Source organism: Anser anser (genome assembly GCF_964211835.1).
Source record: "Anser anser genome assembly, chromosome: 1".
In the NCBI taxonomy this organism is placed as follows: domain Eukaryota; kingdom Metazoa; phylum Chordata; class Aves; order Anseriformes; family Anatidae; genus Anser; species Anser anser.
In genome coordinates this window covers 885,534-905,321 of record NC_139720.1, presented here as the reverse complement: position 1 = coordinate 905,321, position 19,788 = coordinate 885,534, and the positions used below count along the sequence as shown (strand labels likewise).

Genomic DNA, 19,788 nt, shown 5'->3' with positions numbered 1-19,788 from the left:
ATATATGCTCAATGCGTAGTAAAAAAAAAAGTGAGGCAGTATTCACCAGACTTGTCCAATGACTAGAAATTTGCATACGGGACGAAAGTGCAATTATGCATGCTAATACTTGGGGTGCGAGCCCAACGGAGGCAGGGCTAACCGCCAGGACAGGACACGGTGGCAGAGCCTGCGGCCGTGGCTCCAGGTGCAGTTCTGCAGCAGTGCAGGCAATGAAGCGACAGCGACCGACGGTCCTCGTTGGGGCCAGTGGGATGAATTCTTGTACCCGTAGAGTGCTTACTTGGCCACCTGCTAGAATGAGTTCTGTTTGTTGTGTGCTTACACAATTCGGATTGTTTAGAAATGGTCTGTATCCATTATTGTTCGCGTCAACAGAATGCCAAATGACATACAAATTGGCACCGGGACAACTTTGCTATCTCAGAGAGCTTGCAGCTGAGCTGCTCTTCCGCGAGACTTTTTGACATAGCGCAATGGCAGACAGATCCAGCTTCTTAATCTTTCTCTAAGACAGGGAGAGCTGAGGTCACTGGCCAGAATAGCGGCTGCAGCCCATTGCTGGAGTTACTGTTAATTTAAGCAGAGCTGGTACTGTTGTACCTTGCTCTTTCTTTCTCTTCATTCTATGTGAAATGGTCAGTGGTGAAACCAGGCGGATGTAAAACGCTACGTAAACAGCAAAGCTGTTTCTTTTTCTTATTCACAGGCCTTAGGATTTAAAAGTGAATTCACGCTTTTGTAACCTGGTGAAATTACTGTTCTAGTTTAATAAAAAATGGTAAAGATCCTTAGGATTTTTTCCTATAAAACTGTGAAAGAGACACTCCTTTTCTGAATATATTTTTGCTGGATTGGACACTGACTAATCACAAGATCATTCAAGTGCACGTTGGACTGAATATGGGCAGCATGAATTTCAATAAACAATTGTCTGGAAATGCTAACACCGTTGGAGCGAGGACACCAAATCATCGGCTCCTTCCTGTTTAGGAAAGCTGAGACATTGCTGAGAGGAGAGTGACACGAAAATATTTTTAATTATTTATATCCTGGTGTGGATTTTAATGACAGTGAAGGATGTGAAACTTAAAATTGCCAAATTTTCATATGTGCACAAGCGGACAGACATGATTTTTGTATCTGTTTGAACAGGAAAGAGGTCATACCAGTATTCAGCACCTGCATGTCAGCACGAGTAGCCACAGAAGAAACCGGCGGTTGTTTGCAGTAGAATATAGCTGGCCTTGTAAAACACCCAGGGTCTCGGTCCCGCGGGCCATTTTGCTGGCTTCAGTAGCGCTCCCAGTTCCTGTGCCTGCTTGCGTTCCGGGTTGGGAGAGGCGAGCTGGCAGCCCGAGTCCATCCTCGCTGCCAAGCCTGTGTAGTTAAGCAGTATTTTAGTGTATTTCATAGATTTGGAGGAGAAAAGAAGGAAGCTGTTCCAAGACCTATATTCTAGAAATCAGCTGGGGCAGGCAGGGTCTCCAGCCCTGGCCCTCCGGCTCTGAGTGGGGAGACAGCAAGTGAAAACCCTCCGGGCACGGCTGGAAGATTCAAGAATTTTCTTGGATTGCCATTGCTCTGTCCCCAGAAGCCACAATATGCCATAAAAAGTGCTCTATAAGCTCATTACCCTCCAACAGACAAAATGGAGAAATGAAACTTAAGGAGTTGTACTAATATTATTTTTTTTCCTTGTTAATGGCCAACAAAGTGTTAATTACCATACTGGCTGCTGTTAACAGTCTTGGAGCCTTTGCCTTCGAGCCCTTACGATGAGAAAAGCAGGCATAAATGAGAAACGCTGCCAATTTGGTATTCTCAGTTACAGTTGAGATTTTTTATGGTATTTCTGCAGGGAAAAAAAAGCCAACCTATGGTGCAAACCGGGCGGTTTTAAAGCATCTCTCTCACCTGCCTTGTCGGCACCCCGTCTTCCCCTGTGAGCGGTTCCATCCAGCGGGGCCTGGTTGCCACCGTGACACTCTCAGCAGGGTTTTCCGCCGTAGGTCCGTCCGCAGGTTCTGGAGAAAACGCGAATGCGTTATATCTTAAGCATGTGCATTAATAGTGGCAGGCCGAGGGCCGAAGTAAGACTGGCAGAGAAGACGAGACGTAGTGGTACACCTAATGGCAAGAATTTACTTTGGAATTAAGAATTTAATCAGCTCCCGTTTGGTTCCTGTATGATGTTGGCAGTGAGAAAACAGTTTATTAGCATACTAAGACAAATCCGGGCAAGGCAGCAGCGAAGCCTACTTAATCCAGCGCGGCAGCGTGACTCAGAGGTACCTTTCTGCCCAGCGCTGCTTTGTTCCATCTCTCGGATCACCCCTTTTCCTCCCCCTCCCGTTCCCACCCTCGCAGCCTCCGTTCCCCCCAGCCTCACGCCGTGACAGCCGCCTCCATCCCCCCCGTCCCCCCTTCCCAGTGACCCCAGCAGGGCCCGAGCTGGTGCCCGCAGCTCGGCTTCTGCCTCCCCGTGCTCGGCCTGTGCCCACCCAAGGGCTCTCTCTCGCTGTCCCCTGGCATTAAACGCCACCACAAAGGCGACAGTCCCCAGGCACTGCCCTCCTCCACCCCAACGGCAGCTGCCACCCCAAAGGCCTGAGCTGCCCCACAGCGGCCCCCTCGGTGCCAACCCAAAGCCCCCAGCCCGCATGCCCCGAGGCCCCGGGGCCTGTCCCCGCTGTCACTGCCAGCAGTGATGGGGCTTCCCCCAGCCCCGTTCCCCTTCCCCTGGGCCCCGTCCCCCTTCCCCAGGGCCCTGTCCCCCTTCCCCAGGGCCCTGTCCCCCTTCCCCACAGTGCCCGCAAGGCCAGGACCAAACCACCGGGCCCTGTCCGCTTCCCCTCATGACCCCCCCGGCCCCTCATGCCCCCCCCAATCCCCTCATGTCCCCCTCAGGATCCCCCAGACCCTTATGCCCCCCCCTCATGCCGTGACCCCTCCATCCACTCATACCCGCCTCAGGCTGTGCTCCCCCCATCAGGCTGTGACCCCCCCCTTCCATCTTTGCACCCCCTGAGGCTGTGACTGCCCCTGTCAGGCTGTGACCCCCCCCCCAGTCCCCTCACACCCCCCTCAGGCACCCCTGGCCCTATGCCCCCCATCATGCCGTGACCCCCCCATCCCCTCACACCCCCCTCACCCCGTTGCCCCCCCATCACGCTGTGCCCCCCCACCGTGCCGTGCCCCCCCCGTCCCCTCACGCCTCCCTCACGCTGTGCCCCCCCCATCCTCACCCCCCCTCAGGCCGTGCCCCCCCCCTTCACCCCCCTCCCTCCCCCCTCCCCGCCCCCCCTCGCGGCCCCGCCCCCCCCGCGGCCCCTCCCTCCCCGCCCCTCCCCTCGCGGCCCCGCCCCCCGCCCCCGCCCTCCCGCCCCCCCGCGCGGCGCTGGGCAGCAGCGGGGCCGCCGCCATTTTGGAGGCCGCCGTAGCGCCCGCGCCCGCCGCCCGCCGCCCGCTGTCAGCGCAGCCCCGGCCGCCGCGCCCCGCCTCGGACGCGGCCCATGCCCGCCGGGCCGCGGGCCCTCGCAGCCAGGCAGCGCGACAGCGGCCTCGCCGCGGGGCCGGACGGCAGGGCCGGACCCCAGCAGGTGAGACCCGCGGCCGGGCCCGCCGCCCGCGCCGCCGCCGAGCTGTCACCGCCGCCGGGGCCGCCGCCGGGGGCCGGGCCGCGCCCCCCCCCTTCCTCCTCCCCTCCGCCGGCTTCTCGGCGGCTCCCGCGGAGGGCCCGGGCCGCTGGGCCCGGCGGGGGCGGTGCGCGGCCTGCCGCCCGCCCGCCCTCCTCCGCCGCGACCCCCGCCCGGCCCCGCGCCGCCGCCGGGATCCTGTCACGGGGCGCCGGGGCCTGCGCCGCCGCCTCCGCTTCGCCGTGTCGCTCCCCTTCCTCCCCCCGGGGCCCCCCCCGGAGCTGCCCCGCTGCGGGCCCGGGCCCGAGCCCTCCCCGCCGGCCCTGCCCGCGGCCGCGCACCCGGGACCGGGGCCGGGCAAAGCGGGGCCCGGGGGGGGCAACTGCGGGATCGGGGGGGGGAAACTGCGGGGCCGGGGGGTGCTGCGGAGCCGGGGGGAGCCCGGTGCCGCCGTCCCGGAGCGGGGTCCCGCAGGAGGGCCGCTGCCCCGCAGGTCGCGCCAGGGCTCCCTTCGGAAACCCGGGGCGCTGTTTTGCAGCGCTTCAAAAAAAAAAAAAAAAAAGAAAAACAAGAAAAAAACCAGCACCACCAAAAAAAAAAAAAAAAAACAACAACAACTAGGAAGTGAAAAACAGACGCAGAGAACTTGGAAGGGCCCGAGGTGCTTTTCGGCTCTTGATCTCCCCGTCAGAAATAGTGATTTTAAAAGCCGAGGCCTTTTTCATAATGTAGTTTATTTTCTCTCCGAAGAAGAAGGAGAAAGTTGCTATTTCGGTCCTGTCCAGGGCTGCGCTTGGAGCCAAACGTGTAGCTGCCTACCAGCAGGTTTTGCTTTTTAATAAAGCACTGTTTCAGGGATGATGGGAGAATAAACATTTATGATTTTCCTTATTATTCTGACACTTAGAGGCAAACAGCCTGCCAAAATATTTCAGTGGTTTAAAAAAAAACCTAGTGCATGGTAGTATAGCAATTTCCATAGCAACTGCTGGTGATATCATGGTAAGCAAAGTTAAATTTTGGACCGTGCAGTAGGAACGTAAAACGATCTGCAGCGCTTTGAGCGATCCCAATAAACGTCTGCTCAGAAGATGACCGAGGGTTGGATAAGAACAAAATTGTTAGAAATTGGAAGCGTACTTTGATTTTCTTCTGTTTGTCGTGCAGATGTTTCTGGTGACTTTGGCACGTTCTGGGTGTTATGTCGCAAATCCGGGGACAGCGTCCTGTCCAGAAACGGTGTAAAAGTTGTGGTGTGGCAGCAGGCTCCTGGGAGGAGCTCGGGCTGTGGCAGAGTGGGGTCGGGCAGGTGGGCAGAAGGCAGGTGTGAGGTTCTGGGGGGTTCCTGCCCGCTTCAGCCCACGCGGAGGCAGCTGCCGTGCGTGGAGGGTTTGTTCGGGGGCGGCAGGGAGCCCCGAAGCGCCCTCGTTCTGAGCACAGTGCTCGATGGAACCCCAGTGCTGTCGTAGGAGGGGCGGGTTGAAGTTTTAAGTTCATAGTTCAGAAATCAGAGACTGTCATACTGAAATGGACAACAAAGCGAGCTATCTCCAAAGCGACACCTCGTAACTCTGGTAATATTCGAGTCCCCTCAGACCGCGGGCTTTGAGTCGCCCATAGGACACCGCAGGCTGCTGTCAGCGGTGCCGCAGCCGCTTTCGCCGGGCTTCGTTGTGAGGAAATGGGAAAGAGCGGGGGGTGCCCTGCTGGGGACAGGCGGTGCTTCGGGGTCTCCCCCGGCTCAGGAGTCAGCTGGGATGAGCTGGGTCCTCGCTGTCCCCAGGTAGCGCGGTCCTGAGCTCCAGGTGGAACCGGCTGGATGGATGGGCTTCTGCTCCTCTGCGGTGGGAGCCAGCCCGGCCGCAGCTGGCCGTGTGTTCCGTGCTGGCTGGAAGGAGCCCTTCCTTCCACGCCTGCTCCTTGCTTTATTGGCTGTCAGCTGGGGTGTCAAAGAGAAACCAAAAGCGCTGCTCTTTCCTGAGGCGCCTTAGTGCTGCAGAACTTCAGCAACCGAAGGTGCTGTGTTCGGGGAGAGGGAGGACGAGCTTTCTTGCTCTCCGCTTCTGGTAACGAGGTCTGTAGAAGTGTAAGTGTAAAAGCTGCAGATTATACGTTAGGGAGAATGACTTCACATGCATAATCAAGCAGTGTGTTTTCTTAACACAGTGGCTTGGAGTCTGAAGTGTCAGTGCCTGAAGGGCAACAGCTAGAGCAGCCTAATAAGCTGAGCCATAAAAATGGGTGAACTGGAATGCCAAGAAATAGAAGAGAGTCTAGTTAGAGTAAATGTTGCTGAAACAATAGTAGAATGACAAGAATAACAGGGAAACTTGGGTGTAAATGACACAGGAAAAACAGTTGAGGTCAGGGAGTGGAGAGCAAAGCCGGAGCTGAGTGTTGGCAGCGCTCGGGAGAACCTTGCAGGGAGGAGTACCTGTGGGAGGTCCTGCTGGTGAGACGGGAGGTTGTTGGAAAGCTAATTGGGGAGAGCGGAGCTAACAGGCTGCGTTAAGGAGCGATGTCGGCTCTCCATCCAGGCAGTCAAAGACGGAGCTGCAGTTAGAGGAGCAGTCGCTCACTCTTAGCCCTATTTATAGGGGAAGGCGGTTCTGTTCCTAATTATCTTTTATGGGCCGGGGGATCGCTCTGACTGTTTGTTACCTCCTTTTCACGGGAAATCTACAGATGTTGGTGGGTTTATGTAAGGATCAGGGGAAGAATGTGGCCTCTCTGTGACCAGTAGTAGCAACAAAGGAACTGAAGTGTCTTCTTTGATTCAATATTATTAGAAGCAAAAGTATGTTGTCTTTTCTGGCCGCGGCTATGTTCCTAGGCCGCTTGTTTCTTTAATTGCGCTTTGCTCCTTCCCTCCCCGTGCCTGGGTTCCTCCCAGCGCCCTCCCCTCCCCCTGGGCCTTGTTTTGGTCTGCTAGAGCAGGCAGCGGAGCAATAACCAATATTGACTTTATCCTTACGTGCCAGGGCTATTTTTACCTGCGTGTTAACTCGGGTAGGGGGGAAATTCAGGCAGATAAATGTTACAGTTATCTCAGGAAATGAAGCTTGCGCAGCCGAGGTTAGAAAGCTCAGGGTGAGAAAGGCCGGGCCTCTGCAGTGTCCCGCGTACACCAGCGTGCGTGGGGCTCGGCTCCGCTCTGCGGGCTGGAAGTCGACATCGCTGACTGGCTTCAGACAGCGACATTCTCGCTTTTTGCTTATCAATGCCGCTTGGTCTGAGGTAAACCTGAGGTGCTGTAGGTGGCCGCGGCTGCGTGGCCGTCCCCAGCGTGTAGCTGGCAGCGTTCTTCGGCAGGGGTCACGTCACGCCGGAGGCCGTGCGGCGCTGGGCCGCAGAAAGGGGCTGTCAGCAAAACCGGGATGAGCTAGCTCAGAAGAACGTCGTGTCAGAAGGAGGAAGTAAAAAGCATCGGCCTGAGCATGGAAGCTCTGCAGCTGTTGTGCTGGGGCTGCTGGCTGCTGCCAGTTTTTTTTCTGTTTCTCTTTCTTTGTGCCTGCCTGACTTCTCGTCCTGCGCGCGGGCTGCGAGCCCCGCGGGGCGGCCGCTGGCCCTGTTCGGCGCGAGCTGCCGGCTCCCCTGCTCCCCTGGGCCCAGTCCCCGGCGTGGCAAACACCAAGTTTCTTTCCACTGCGTCCTCAGCACACGGCACTGACACAATCTTATCTGTACAGAAGGGAAGCCGGAAGGCACGAGAAAATAACGTTATGGTTAAATGGCAAAGTTCAGGGAGCTATGAAGCCAGCCAGGCAGCGCTCGGGGCGATTTCGTTACCTTGGCAAAACAAGAAACTTCCACCAAGCTCAGTTTTGGTTGGGGGTTGGTTGGCAACCTACAGGATTTGCAGAAACTTTCCCAACATATTGATTAGTTGAATTCAAGGGTTTCGTTCAGTTGGCAAACGACTGCTGCTCTTCCTCTCGTGCCCGTAGTAGTCTTTTTTCCTTTTTCCGGTTCTGCAGTTTGCTGCTGTTCAGAACGTCGTGGCCCGCAGTGACACTGATGAACGTTTTGTCACTTTGATTTTGATTTTGTTTGGCAGCATCGGGAGCAGCGGCAGCAGAGCAGGCATCAGCACTGCTCGCCGAGGGGAAAGCACAAAAGGGTGCAAAGACTGCGGCGGTGGAGGTGGCCCTTCTTGCTGCAGCTTACGGGAGGAAGAAGGAAATAGAACACGTTTCAGTTTCAATCTTGTCTTTGATTATTCCCTGATAGACTTATTTATGTTAACAGACAATGCGCGTGATGGGTATGCCCTCATGTTTTCTGATGATGACGTAGATTCCCTGCTATGTTTTCCCTTCCTTTCTATTCCTTTCTCTTCATTCCCGGTGGTCTCGTGGAACCTGGAGGCTGTTTCAGCTTCCTACCCCCACGTGCAGCAAGGCGCGGTGGGATGAGGCAGGCCGTGTTTCTGCAGCCATTTACCGTTTCGTTTTGTTCTTCAGAAGATCCTCTGGCATCCCGTTTAATGCAATCCTTCTCTTTTAAGGCAGATTTCCACTTTTTAGAAGGATAATTGAGACTGCAGGCGGTCAGGTTGAAAACTATCCTGCCTTCCCAAGCCGGAGGACAAGGGTGCAGCTCCCGGGCCTCGCGAGCTGGCCCCGGCCCAGGCTGCCATGTGTTGGCATTCATCCTTGTGCGGCCGCGCCGTGCGCCCCCATGGGGAGCCGGTCGGGCTGAACAGGAGCGCTGCTCCAAGTGAGAAGTTTTCAGCTGGACCAGCTCCCTCGACCAGCTCGATGTGCAGTTGCACAAACAGCGCTGACACAAGGGAGGATGCGGGAGCGCACGACCCGGGAGGGAGAGGAGGGAAGAGCAGGTCTCTGTCTGCATTTGGGCGAGGCGTGGTTCTCATTTAACTGATCTAAGTGTGCAGCGTGGCGTGTTCCTGCTTTGTCCCGTGCTTACAGGGAGCCGCTCTGTCAGGACCGCTCCCCCTGTTCGTTTTCTGCTGCCTTATTCTACTCAGCGGGTGCTCAGCACCGTAGGCACAGAGGAGCGCCGCTGCCTGCTGGCAGACCGCTAAACGTGAAGGGGCTGGGAGCAGCGGGGCTGTGGGGGTGTGAACGAAGGCTGTGATTAAATCAGACTGAGCACAGCAAGTGCTGAATCGGGTCATCCTCACGAAGTCCTGACACTTCAGCTCCTGAGCTATAGAGCTTCCAGGTGCTGGTCAACAGATGCTCCGCCAGCACTCTGTTTAACAAATGAGAAAATCCTAAGTACTGGATTTCAACATAGTTCTATTGCACGTTATCCTTTTCTAGTTCTTTTAGCGTGGATGATTGCTTAAGGGCTCAGTTGGGTTTTTATTACTTACGCCTTCTCCCAGTCCCTTATTATATCAGTTTTTAACGTTGCATTGTCCATGGTATGTGCTGCATCTTGTTGTTGTCTTTTGTTTTCTCCCATCACTCTCTACGCTGCCTTTCCATAACGTTGTGTTTCAGACTCTGCCTTCGCTTTCAGGGGATTGGAGACTTGTCCCTGAAGCTCAGATATCTGTGATGTAAATGCCTACATCTGAGGTAACCGTTTAGGCTTCCTTTTTTTAGTCAATGGAGAGAAACAGATGCTGATTTTCTTCTGATGCGAAAGTCTGAAATAGTTTTGCTGTAGAAGCGCTCGTTTCTCTCCTACAGCAACGGGAGTTTGGGTGACTAATTCACATTAGTCATCTATAGTATAAATATCTGCAAGTTAGGTGAGGCAGATCCTCTTCCAGAAGACCAAACTCGCAAGGCAGAGGTCCTGATGGGGACCTCCTCATCTCACCGAGGTTGCCTCCTTGCCCTCGATGGATTGTAAGGTTAATGTGGCTTTGGGTATGTTTTGCAACGTGCTGTGCCCTTAGCTCTGCTTGGTGAGTCTTCTTCCTCTTTCACAGCTGACTGATAAGCTTGAGGTGGAAGGCAGTGTCTTTAAATGATTCGGAGCACCTAGTTAACTATTAAAGACCAGTGCAAACTGAAGTTTTTGTCATATGCATGACCAGCACAGTTGGATTTCAGGGTTCTGGCTGAGACATACAGGTGCTAACCGGCACAGTAGCTGTACGCTGTGATTGTCTGCCGAGTCTGGGACATAAACAAATAGTAAGCTCCGTGGTGCAGAAGGCAGCACTTCTTGTTTCCGCATTGGTAGCGTGAAGAGGACCCTGAGAGGTAAAGCAGTTTGCCATCACTATTGTAGTAAATGTAGATATGACTCTTGCTCCTTTTCTAAAGACTATTTAAGTATGACCAGTCATGGGACTGTTAGATGCATCTGAGTTTCGTAGAGACTTGAGGCTGGAGTGGCAGAGTTGTTTACAAAGCTAAGAAGTCATCTGAGGATTCTGAATTTTGCAGAAAAGTGCTTAATGTTTTAGGGATGCAGCGCCAGGAGTAAATGCGTGTTTGCTTTCCATTGATGTTACGCTGTACCCACTGTTTCCTCTTACAAAATAGGCAGCTAATTTCATTACTTCTGTTTTTCCTGATGCTTCTGTCATCTTTGTTTTTAGTTAATTGTAGTCACTATACGGTAACCCTTTCAAATAATTAGTGCTAATATCTGTAGTTGTTCCAGCGTGGCAGCTTTTATCCAGTACCAAGTGTGTGCATGACCTCCCCAGGCCTGCCTTTCCCCTCCACTTTTGATAGCAGTGCTGCTGAGGAATGTTTTGTCTTTTCCGTCTCGCAGAAGAGACCTCACCACTTTGACTTCTGTTTTCTTGACTAAAATTTTACCTCTGTTGAAGTAAGCTTACAAGTGCTGGTTTTTAAAATACCTGGAAGAAAACGTTACGACGAACTGGTACAGTTCCCAAGAACAAAACTATTTAAGTAATTTTAGTCTAAGAATAGAAGAGCAAATAAAAATATTTAGTGTATACCTGGGGTTTTACAAGGACCTACGAAATGAAACTAAATCACTTGGCAGTCACGGCAGAAATTTGTCACGTGAGGAAAAAATTGTTACGCAGCCAAAGTTGGTTCCAGCAAAGTTGGTAGGCTCTGCCATAGTCGTGAGCGTACTATTTTGGGAAAGCAGCAATTTCACCAAATTGCTAACAAACTGATGGCAGACCAAGTGTTTGGAGAAACAGGAGAGTCTCAAAAGCCCTTGATAAGAAGAAATGGTCTTCCATTCGCCTCTGTGTTCAAGTTTAGATACGTGGAAGGCACTTCTTGCTGGAAGGAAATCACAATTTGTGTGTGTTGGCCCATCTAAACTCTGGCTGCCTGATGGGGAAGAGATGGGAGAAGATCAGGCAGCGTTGTTGGAAGGTCTCTGGAAATTCATCTGTGTGCAATTAGCAAGCCAAATAACACGCAGTGTAGTTATTGGAACAGGTGCTGTGCCTGGAGATGGTGAAACATTACGCGTGGTAGTAGTGGAGACGATACTGAAGTATGTCTTTAAAGACAATAGCACTGCAGAGAAGATTTAAAAAAAGAAGACTGGGTTATCTGCTATATAAAAAAAAAAAAACGGCAAAGGGAACTGATAGTATGTGTGGAAGCCTGGATGTATTTCTGGTTCACGATTTCTGGTGTGCAGACAGCTTGAGAAGCTTGATGTCAGTTATTAATTAGGCCAAGAGTTAGTAGGCTTGACTCCGTGCGTGGGTGTTCTACCTGTGTCAGTAAGAGGAGGAAACGTTTGTGCGCTTTTGGCGTTTGACGACACCTTCGTGTTCTGGGGTGCTGGGAGCAGCACGGATACCTCTGCAAGTTACCCGTGGGATTGAGAGGCGCCCCCCCCCCCCCCCCCCCATTGTTCTCCCCTGGTCCCCTCTTGGCTTCCCGTTGCCTAATCCTGACCCAGCCGATTGTGCCTGCTTTTGGGGCCGACTGCCGCAGGCTGTCTCTGTGACGTTCCTTATTTGAAACCTAGGGTGCTCGCCTGTCCTGCCCTGCTCTTTGCTCTGGGGCTGTTGCGTGGAGCCAGCCCGGCCCCGGTGGCCCCGCACCCAGCACCAAGCCTTTGCCCCGCGCTGCGTGCGGTGCCGGCGCACCCTCTGCGCCGTGTCCGTCTGTGCGGGCAGCATGTGGCTGGCCTGGGCGTCCCTGAGTGCGGTGCTTCCCTGTGCTGCTCTGGTACAGAAGCAGCAAGAACATTACCTAACACGTCGCCGTAAAGTAAAACGTCCGAGTCGGGCCACTCGTAGAACGCAAAATGCGCTCTCGCCTTCGGAAGGGATCGCCAGTCGTCCGTGCCCCGAGTTGCTGGAGGTCAGGCGGTGTCAGCCCCAGCGTTTGGCGCAGGCTGGGGTGCTTCGCTTGGAAGGCCCAGCGGTGCCGGCTGCTTTTATGGCTGGGGCTTGTGGTGGTGAGGGCTCTCGGCACCGGGGGAATGCAGCGGGCAGCGCTGCCTGCAGCCTGCTTTGCTTGACGCTGAGTTTCGGACTTGGGAGTTGGTATTCCAACAAGCTTTGTGTCATGCAAATTGGTATCTAATCTGACTCCTCCTAACCGTGTAGTTAGGTGCAGCACCAAGCAAGCTTAAATACGAGGCTTTACTGCAGCTGGGGGTGGTCGCTGAGATGCTGCCCTGTCCCTGCAGCTACCATGTTCTGCATTCTCTGAGGAATTTATACAGACTGAGCGTATTTACTGCTGATCTTCTGTGCAGAGCCAATGTTGTTTTCTTTTCCCACAGTTTATGCAAAGCCTAGAATTTATTAAACTTGGAAAAATAGATATTGCTCTTTAAAGCCACTTGAAGTTTTCACCTTTTCTGTTACAGAACCTGTGCTTTTCATTAGTGTTTTTGGTCATGTTTTTGGTCATGTTTAAGGCCATTTAGTTGCAATGCGAACTACTTCTTGAAACTTGAGCTTAAAGCCATAGTTTGACGTGCATTTAAGCTGGCACCAGCGCTGGAAGGCTGTCCCTTTCTTGCTGCTCATCCCCGTCCTTCGCTTCTCTGCCCTCATGCCTTGCTGGCACAAGCATTTGTGCAGCCGCGTTGTGAGCCAGCTGGGGAAGGATCCAGCCGAGTTCTTTTTCTGCGAGTAGTGCATGGAAAAGGAAGAGAGTTTTTTTCAGCAGTGCAGCCCTGGATACATGGCAAACTGCAGCCTAAAATTGTCACTGCATGATTCTGGTTTGCCATTTGACGAGCAAGCTGAGCTCCAAAGTTTGTTTGTCCAAGTAAACTCCAAAAGGGTGGGTCTGAAACTTCCAAACGATCGTCTTCCTTTCAAGATGTCTCATGACAAATAAAGCTCATAAATATACTTAAGTGGTGCCGTGCAATGGGAAAACAGATTGGTGGTCCGTTGCCGTATGTAAGATTTTTCTTTAAGTGCTGTAATATTTATTGTAACTGTAGAAATGCTTGGATTGAGTTCTTTGTGTGAACTGTGCCTACATGATATCCTGAGCGATTAAGGAAATGAAGATGCATGTTTAATGTCCTGTGTCAGGGCACTGAGTAGTTACAGTTTTGACGAAGCAGTGTTGTGCCTTGTTGCCGCGTGGTTTGGTAGGACAGCGCGACATCAGAATATTCTGGGAGAGCCGCAGCGTGCCGTTCTAATAGAGACGGAGGCACAAGTGGGGCTGTGCCGCTTTGAACTTGTGGGGAGGACCAGCACAGTAACGCGGGCAGTGGTTTGTCCTGCTCGTTTGAGGACATCGCAGTCCTGACGAAATAGGTGCGTCTGAAACCTACAGCTCTTGATCTTGAAAAGCACAACAGGAAATCTTTTATTTGCAAATGCTGCTGGTTCACCATCCAGTAGTCTGAACGGCACGGTGTGGTGCTGGCTTGGTCTGCGTGTGCAACCAAGAGAAAATGCCCGGGGTCCGGATCTGTGCGGGAAGTGGCTCTGACAAAGTGGATTTTCTGTAAAATGCTCCTGGCTGGTAAGCACCAGCATCTCGTTTTTGAGATATCTTCTAGCTAATGACTTCTGAAGGTGATCAGGAAGAATTCAGTTTGTTGCTTAAGAGTCTGAGTGGCATCCAAGCCTCATCCACTCAGGTAAGCAGGCAAGGGAGCACGGGGCGGAGTGGCTGAGGAGTCCTGCAAGAGATGCAAATTGGCAATTAAAAACCCCGTGCTTTTGTTTGCTTGTTTTACAGCGATTGAGCGTTGGCTTTTTAATATTCAAACTGAATTGCAAATCTTACACTTGAAGGGTAATCTTTAAAGTGAAGCACAGGAATCCCTGCGGGGTGACTTGGAAAGGCTGCCCATGCTCGCGTACTCCCACGGGGGGACAGGCCCCAGGGTGACACGGGGCCGTTAGCCGTGTGGAGCGGGCAGTGCCGGGGTGCGGTGCCGGCTGGCAGTCCTGAGGTGACCGTGCCCTTACAGGTGGTGTGAAGCTGTTAGGCTGTGGAGCCCCTTACTTTGTGTGCTCAGTTCCAGAGGCTTTCGACTGACCTAGAAAAAAAAAAAAGTCATTTTTTTCTGTGCAGTTATGTTCACGCTGACTTTGGTGTATTTTTGCAGCTAGTTTTTCTGCACTTTTTTTTGGAAGCATAGCAGTTTCTTCAGTGTCTGGGTGTGTTGAATTTAATTAAAAATGTAACATTTAAAAAAGCTGTGCAAACTTTGTCCTTAGCATGGGGTAGGGCAACGATCAGAAGGCTGTTTAGGTAGATGCTAGGTGGGGATAAAGCTGATCATCAAAACAAAGTTCTTCTTGATAGCATCTCTTTATTAGGAACTTCAGAAGCATAGAATAATTAGAAGTAACTCTTAATTTGGGGTGCATATTTGTTCAACAGACAGACCTTCATCATTTTTTGCCTGCGGCAGTTTTTTATTTAAAGGAAGAAAAATCCCTTGCTGTGCTGGTACACCAGGCTGCTGCAGCGCTTGTGACTTACTGCTTGTGTCCGAGGAATGTAAACACGGCCTCTTCCATCCCTCGGTTAGGTGCTACGAAAAAACGAAGCAATTCATATCGCTAGTTCAGAAGAGGAAGGCGAAGGTAGGCTCCTGGCGAGCTGCTGAGCTGCTGCTCTGCTTGGGAGCGGTTTCTCTCTGATAGCTCCACGTGTATCTTCGTGTTTTCACATCGACAGCTCGGGCTGGGCGGTCCCGCGGGAAGGCGGCCGCCTCCTGCGTCAGGGCGAAGTTGTGGCCCCGTGGGGCCGAAGGAGGCAGCGCCTCGGGGCCCGGGCTGGTGACGGGGTCCCGGGTGGATGGTGTCTGAAAAACGCTCTGCTGGGAGACGCGGCTGCGGTGGCCCGGGAGGTGCTGGGTGCGCTCGGCAGGACCGTGACCTGTCCTGTCCCTCCTCGTACGGCTCAACCTCGGGGGCAGAAGCAGAGGGGCGCGCTCGCTGCAGGAAGCTGTTCCCGCTCCCCAGGAGCCCGGCCAGCCTTCCAGCAAAGCTTCGCTGGCTCTCTGCCGGGGAAGGGGCCCACAGACACGATCCTCTTGGGGTTTTAACCAGAGGTGCATCCTACACCTGAACGAAACAGAAACTGCTGACTGTTCACCTTTGGAGATCATCTGACTTGGAGGGAGTGGGAGGAAGATGAAGCAATAAAACAGTGATAAACTAATAAACTACGTCCTTCTTAAAAAACAAACTGACTGGTAAACACGTGGTATGAGATGCAAGGTGTCAGAGGTTTGAAGTACTAGTTATCCCAGCACTGAGTCAGTAGCTAACTGCAAAGCTAACCGAGTACAATAGGGTCGATCAATAATGTTGTATGCTCAGTTGTAGGAGGTGACAAAGGTTAAAATGCATGAGTGCTTTCTGTTCGTGAGACTTTAATGTGTACATGCTCAGTCAGAGCTTGGCAGAAATTGCTGCGCATAGGAGCTCGATGGGCGCTAATGGGAGCGTGCGGCTGGAGCCGTTGTGGGCTCCGGGGGCTCTCGTGCATCCTGCTTTGCCTCCCAATCGCCGCCTGTCAGCGGGGTCGGGCAGACGGGTGAGAGTAGGGGACAAGGAGAAGGGTGCTGAGTGAGAAATGTGCTTATGTAGCTTTCTGATGTTACAATAGAGGTTTTATTCATGTGCTGCAGCCAAAAAGAGTCCTGGAGGTGCAGTGACAGCTCTTGCAGGGTTTCATAGAGAGCCTTCGTGGATAACGTCCCTCGGCATTGCTGTAGCTAAACCTGCAGCTAGCTGTTCTGAGCGGGGATGGGCTGATGGCACGACGCTAACCTGGGAGAGGAGGCTGCTTTGGACTCATCCAGGCTCCCCTACTAGGGGCGGCTGCTCATTTCATCCTAGTTCCTTAACTTATTGCAGCTGTTGTTCACAAAAATTGCGGTCTTGCACCCAAGGCCTTCCTCAGTTTGCTGTGTGAGCTGTGTGTGTCTCCCAGGCTGTAGCCAACCCTCGGTTTCTGTTTTTCTCAGGGCTTTGTGCTTAGGCTTTCACTGTAGTAGGAAGCTACAGTTTCAGCGTGGCACTAAGGTAAGTGCAGATTTGCCTAAATGCTTTTGATCTTGGGAGATTAAGGCTCTGCATACCTGTAGAAGACAGATTTCCATCTCACTCTTATGCCTAGCGCCTTATTGCTTGCGACATGCCGTACGTAAATAATGCCTACCCATGTCGGTGTTACGCATGAGAGCATGTGGAGCGCGTCAGATAACCCGCCACAACGTCTGGATTTGCTGTTGGGGTGGTGTGACACGGGAGATGTGGTGCTTGTGGAGGGGCCGCAATGAAGCCTGCCAAGGCTTGGTTTTCAAAGGGTGTCTGCAGGTGTGTCCCGAAAGAGAACGAACCCCGTGCTGTCGGGTAGGCAGGGCTCCTCCATCAGAAGGTTGGGCTTCCTCCGGCTGTCGAAGATAGCGTGATTACGAAGGGCAGGCGTGACACCAGTTTGAATTTAGAGCATGTTAATGGAGCCTGAGGTTTTCCAAGTTACAGACTAGGTGGGAAGGAGGAGGCTGGTGAGGAGGCATTAGGTATTTCTTGCCTTTGATTTTCTGTCTTTCACGTTGCCTTCTTGGGGCTCCGTGGACAGCTGCTGCACAGTACAGCCGGCGGCAAGGCGGGAGGTGGCTGCCTGGCAGGAATTTGCTTGTTTTCCACGTGGCGGTGGGCTTCAGCAGCTCCAGCACTAGCTAGGTACGGCAGGAAACCATCAGTGCTAGTGCAGTTTATCTGGAGAACCACACACCTCTCTGGGATAAAATCGCACTAATTGAAAAAAATCCCTTCAGGTGCCATAGCATTTGTTTACTTAGCAAACTTCTCATTTTCTGGTTTTTTTTTTCACTTTTCTCCATGCGTGGTATGAATGCACATTCAGGGCAATCAGTGCAGATGACTGATTTAATCTCTGCTATGTTATGTGAAGAAGGAAACATTTTTATCAGCGTTGTTTCATCCTGGAGATGAGCGCTGAGAGAGTGAGGAAGGACCAGTCTGGCCAGGCCAAAATCCCTTCAGACAGCTGGTGATTGGTAGGAGCTGGTTGCTGTGCCTGGGGTATGTTCCTCAGGTGGTTTTGAACGATTTCCCTGACAACTCGTTCCTTGTCCTGCTCTTAAGCAAGTAATTCTCTTCTGGTTACCTCCGGTGCAGCACTGCATTGTGAGGTGCTGGGAAGACCACAAGCGTCTTCCCAAGCTCGATTCTTCAGAAAAGCAAATGTCCAGCTGGTCAAAGAGTTAGTGGATGAGATCCCGCGGGACACGGCCCTTAGGGGGGGCACAGGATCTCATCAGAGCTGGCAGCTCTTTAAGGACATTTTTCTCAGGGCACAAGAGCGCTCTGTTCCCATATGCGATAAATCAAGCAGGGAAGGTAGGAAGCGGGCATGGCTGAACAAGGACCTGCTGCTCAAACGTAGGCAAAAGAAGGAAATGCACAGATGCTGGAAACAGGGCCGTGCACCCTGGGAAGGGTACGGAAATGCTCTCTGGATGGGCAGGGATGGGGTCAGGAAAGCCAAGGCACAGATGGAACTAAACTTGGTGAGGGAGGCAAAGAATAACAAGAAGGGGTGCTGCAGGTACATTGATCACAAAATAAAGACCAAGGAGAGCATATTGCCTCTGATAAATGAAGACAGAGCTGGTAACAACAGACATGGAGAAGGCAGCGGTACCTCACAACTTCACTGGTGGTCAGGTTTCCCATGTCTCTTGAGTCCCCAAACCTCTAGGCAGGGCTGGGGGGAGCAGAGTCCTTCCTGCTGTAAGCAAGGAGCAAGCTCGGGACCTCCTGACACAACTGAACTGCTACAAGTCCATGGGGCCCGATGTCATGCATCCCAGGGTCGTGAGGGAACTGGATGATGTAGTCACCAAGCCTCTCTCCGTCACATTTGAAAAATCACGGCAGCCAGTTGAAGTCCCCAGTGACTGGGAAAAGGGAAACATCGCTCCCATTTTTAAAAAGGGTGGAAAGAGAACCCAAGGAACTACAGGTTGGTGAGCCTCACCTCTATGCCTGGCAAGATCCTCCTGGAGGCAGTGTCAAGGCACGTGCAGGACAAGGAGGTGATCTGAGACAGCCAGCATGGCTTCCCCAGGGGCAAGTCATGCCTGATCCATCTGGTGGCCTTCTGTGATGGAGTGACAGCATCAGTTGACAAAGGAAGACCAAGTAATGTCATCTACTTGGAATTCTGTAAGGCTTTTGTCACAGTCTCACATGACATCCTAATCTCTAAGTTGGAAAGATAAGGATTTGAAGGGTGGACCGTAAGGTGGATAAGGAATTGGCTCAATGGCCGCACCTAGAGAGTAGTGGTCAATGGTTCTGTGTCCAGGTGGAGGCCGGTGATGAGCGGAGTCCCTCAGGGGTCTGTCCTGGGACCGGTGCTTTTCAGTATCTTCGTCAATGACACAGCAGATGGGATTGAATGCACCCTCAGCAAGTTTGCAGATGACACCAAGTTGAGTGGAGCAGTTGATACCAAAGAAGGAAGAGAAGTCATCCAAAGGGACCTGGGCAGGCTGGAGAAGTGGGCCCATGTGAACCACATGAGGTTCAACAAGTCCAAGTGCAAGGTGCTGCACCTGGGTCAAGGCAAACTCAGACACGGGTGCAGACTGGGAGAAGAACTCATTGAGAGCAGCCCTGCGGAGAGAGATTTGAGGTTTCTGATGGATGAAGGGCTCGACATGAGCCAGCAGTGTGTGCCTGCAGCCCAGAAGGCCAACTGCATCCTGGGCTGCATCAACAGAGGAGTGGCCAGCAGGCTGAGGGAGGGGATTGTGCCCCTCGGCTCTGCCTTTGTGAGGCCCCACTTGGAGTCCTGCATCCAGGTTTTGGGCCTCCAGCACAAGAAGGATTTGGGGCTGTTAGAATGGGTCCAGAGGAGGGCCACAAAGATGAGCAGAGGGCTGGAGCACCTCTCCTATGAAGAAAGGCTGAGAGAGCTGGGGATGTTCAGCCTGGAGAAGAGAAGGCTCTGGGGAGACCTCATTCCTTTCATTGCTTAAAGGGGGCTTATAAGAAGGATGGAGAAGGACTCTCTGCTCGGATAGATAATAATAGAAGAAGTGGGAATGGTCTTAAACTAAAAGAGGGGAGATTTAGACTAGACATTAAGGAAGAAATTCTTCACTGTAAGGGTGGTGAGGCACTGGCACAGGCTGCCCAGAGAAGCTGTGGATGCCCCATCCCTGGCGGTGCTCAAGGCCAGGCTGGATGGGGCCTTGGCCAGCCTGATCTAGTGGGTGCCATCCCTGCCCACGGCAGGGGGGTTGGAGTTAGATGATCTTTAAGGTCTCTTCCAACCCAAGCCATTCTGTGATTCTTCCTTTTTTGCATGACTCACTCACCCATCCCTTGGCAAATAACGTAGCGTGCCTTCTGAAAGAATGAGCAGAAGCGTGTTTGGGACACGCTGCGTGGACAGCTGGGGGAGGCGGTTAGCGGGCCCCCTGGTTGTGCAGCGGGACCTCAGCAGGGTGGAGGAGGGGCTGGCAGCAGTCTCAGGAAGCTCGGCCATGGGACATGTCCCGAGGACAACAGAGTCGTGTTCGTAGTTGGGAGAGTCCGGCAAAGGGCCATGAAGATGCTTAAATGGAACATTTGTGGTGTGAGCCTGCGGGCTGGGACTGGAGAAGAGATGGCCCGGGGGCTTCTCAGCAGAGTAACAAATCCCGCATGGGGGGCGGTAAAGATTGGGCCAGGCTCTTTCCAGGGGAATGCAGCGACAGGGCGAGAGGCCCCCAGGAGTGGGCACAAATTGCT

The 19,788-nt window shown here is 53.0% G+C and overlaps 1 protein-coding gene across 2 annotated transcripts in view; it reads left to right on the top strand.

The window, feature by feature from the left end:
- The first annotated feature begins 3,419 nt into the window (after positions 1 to 3,419).
- PPP6R2 (protein phosphatase 6 regulatory subunit 2) overlaps positions 3,420 to 19,788 on the top strand; it is a 113,327-nt gene continuing 96,958 nt past the window's right edge. For both annotated transcript variants that reach the window (XM_083835896.1, XM_083835897.1), the window contains exon 1: positions 3,420 to 3,602. The gene's annotated coding sequence lies outside the window, so the exon portion shown is untranslated. The remainder of the gene's footprint in view (positions 3,603 to 19,788) is intronic.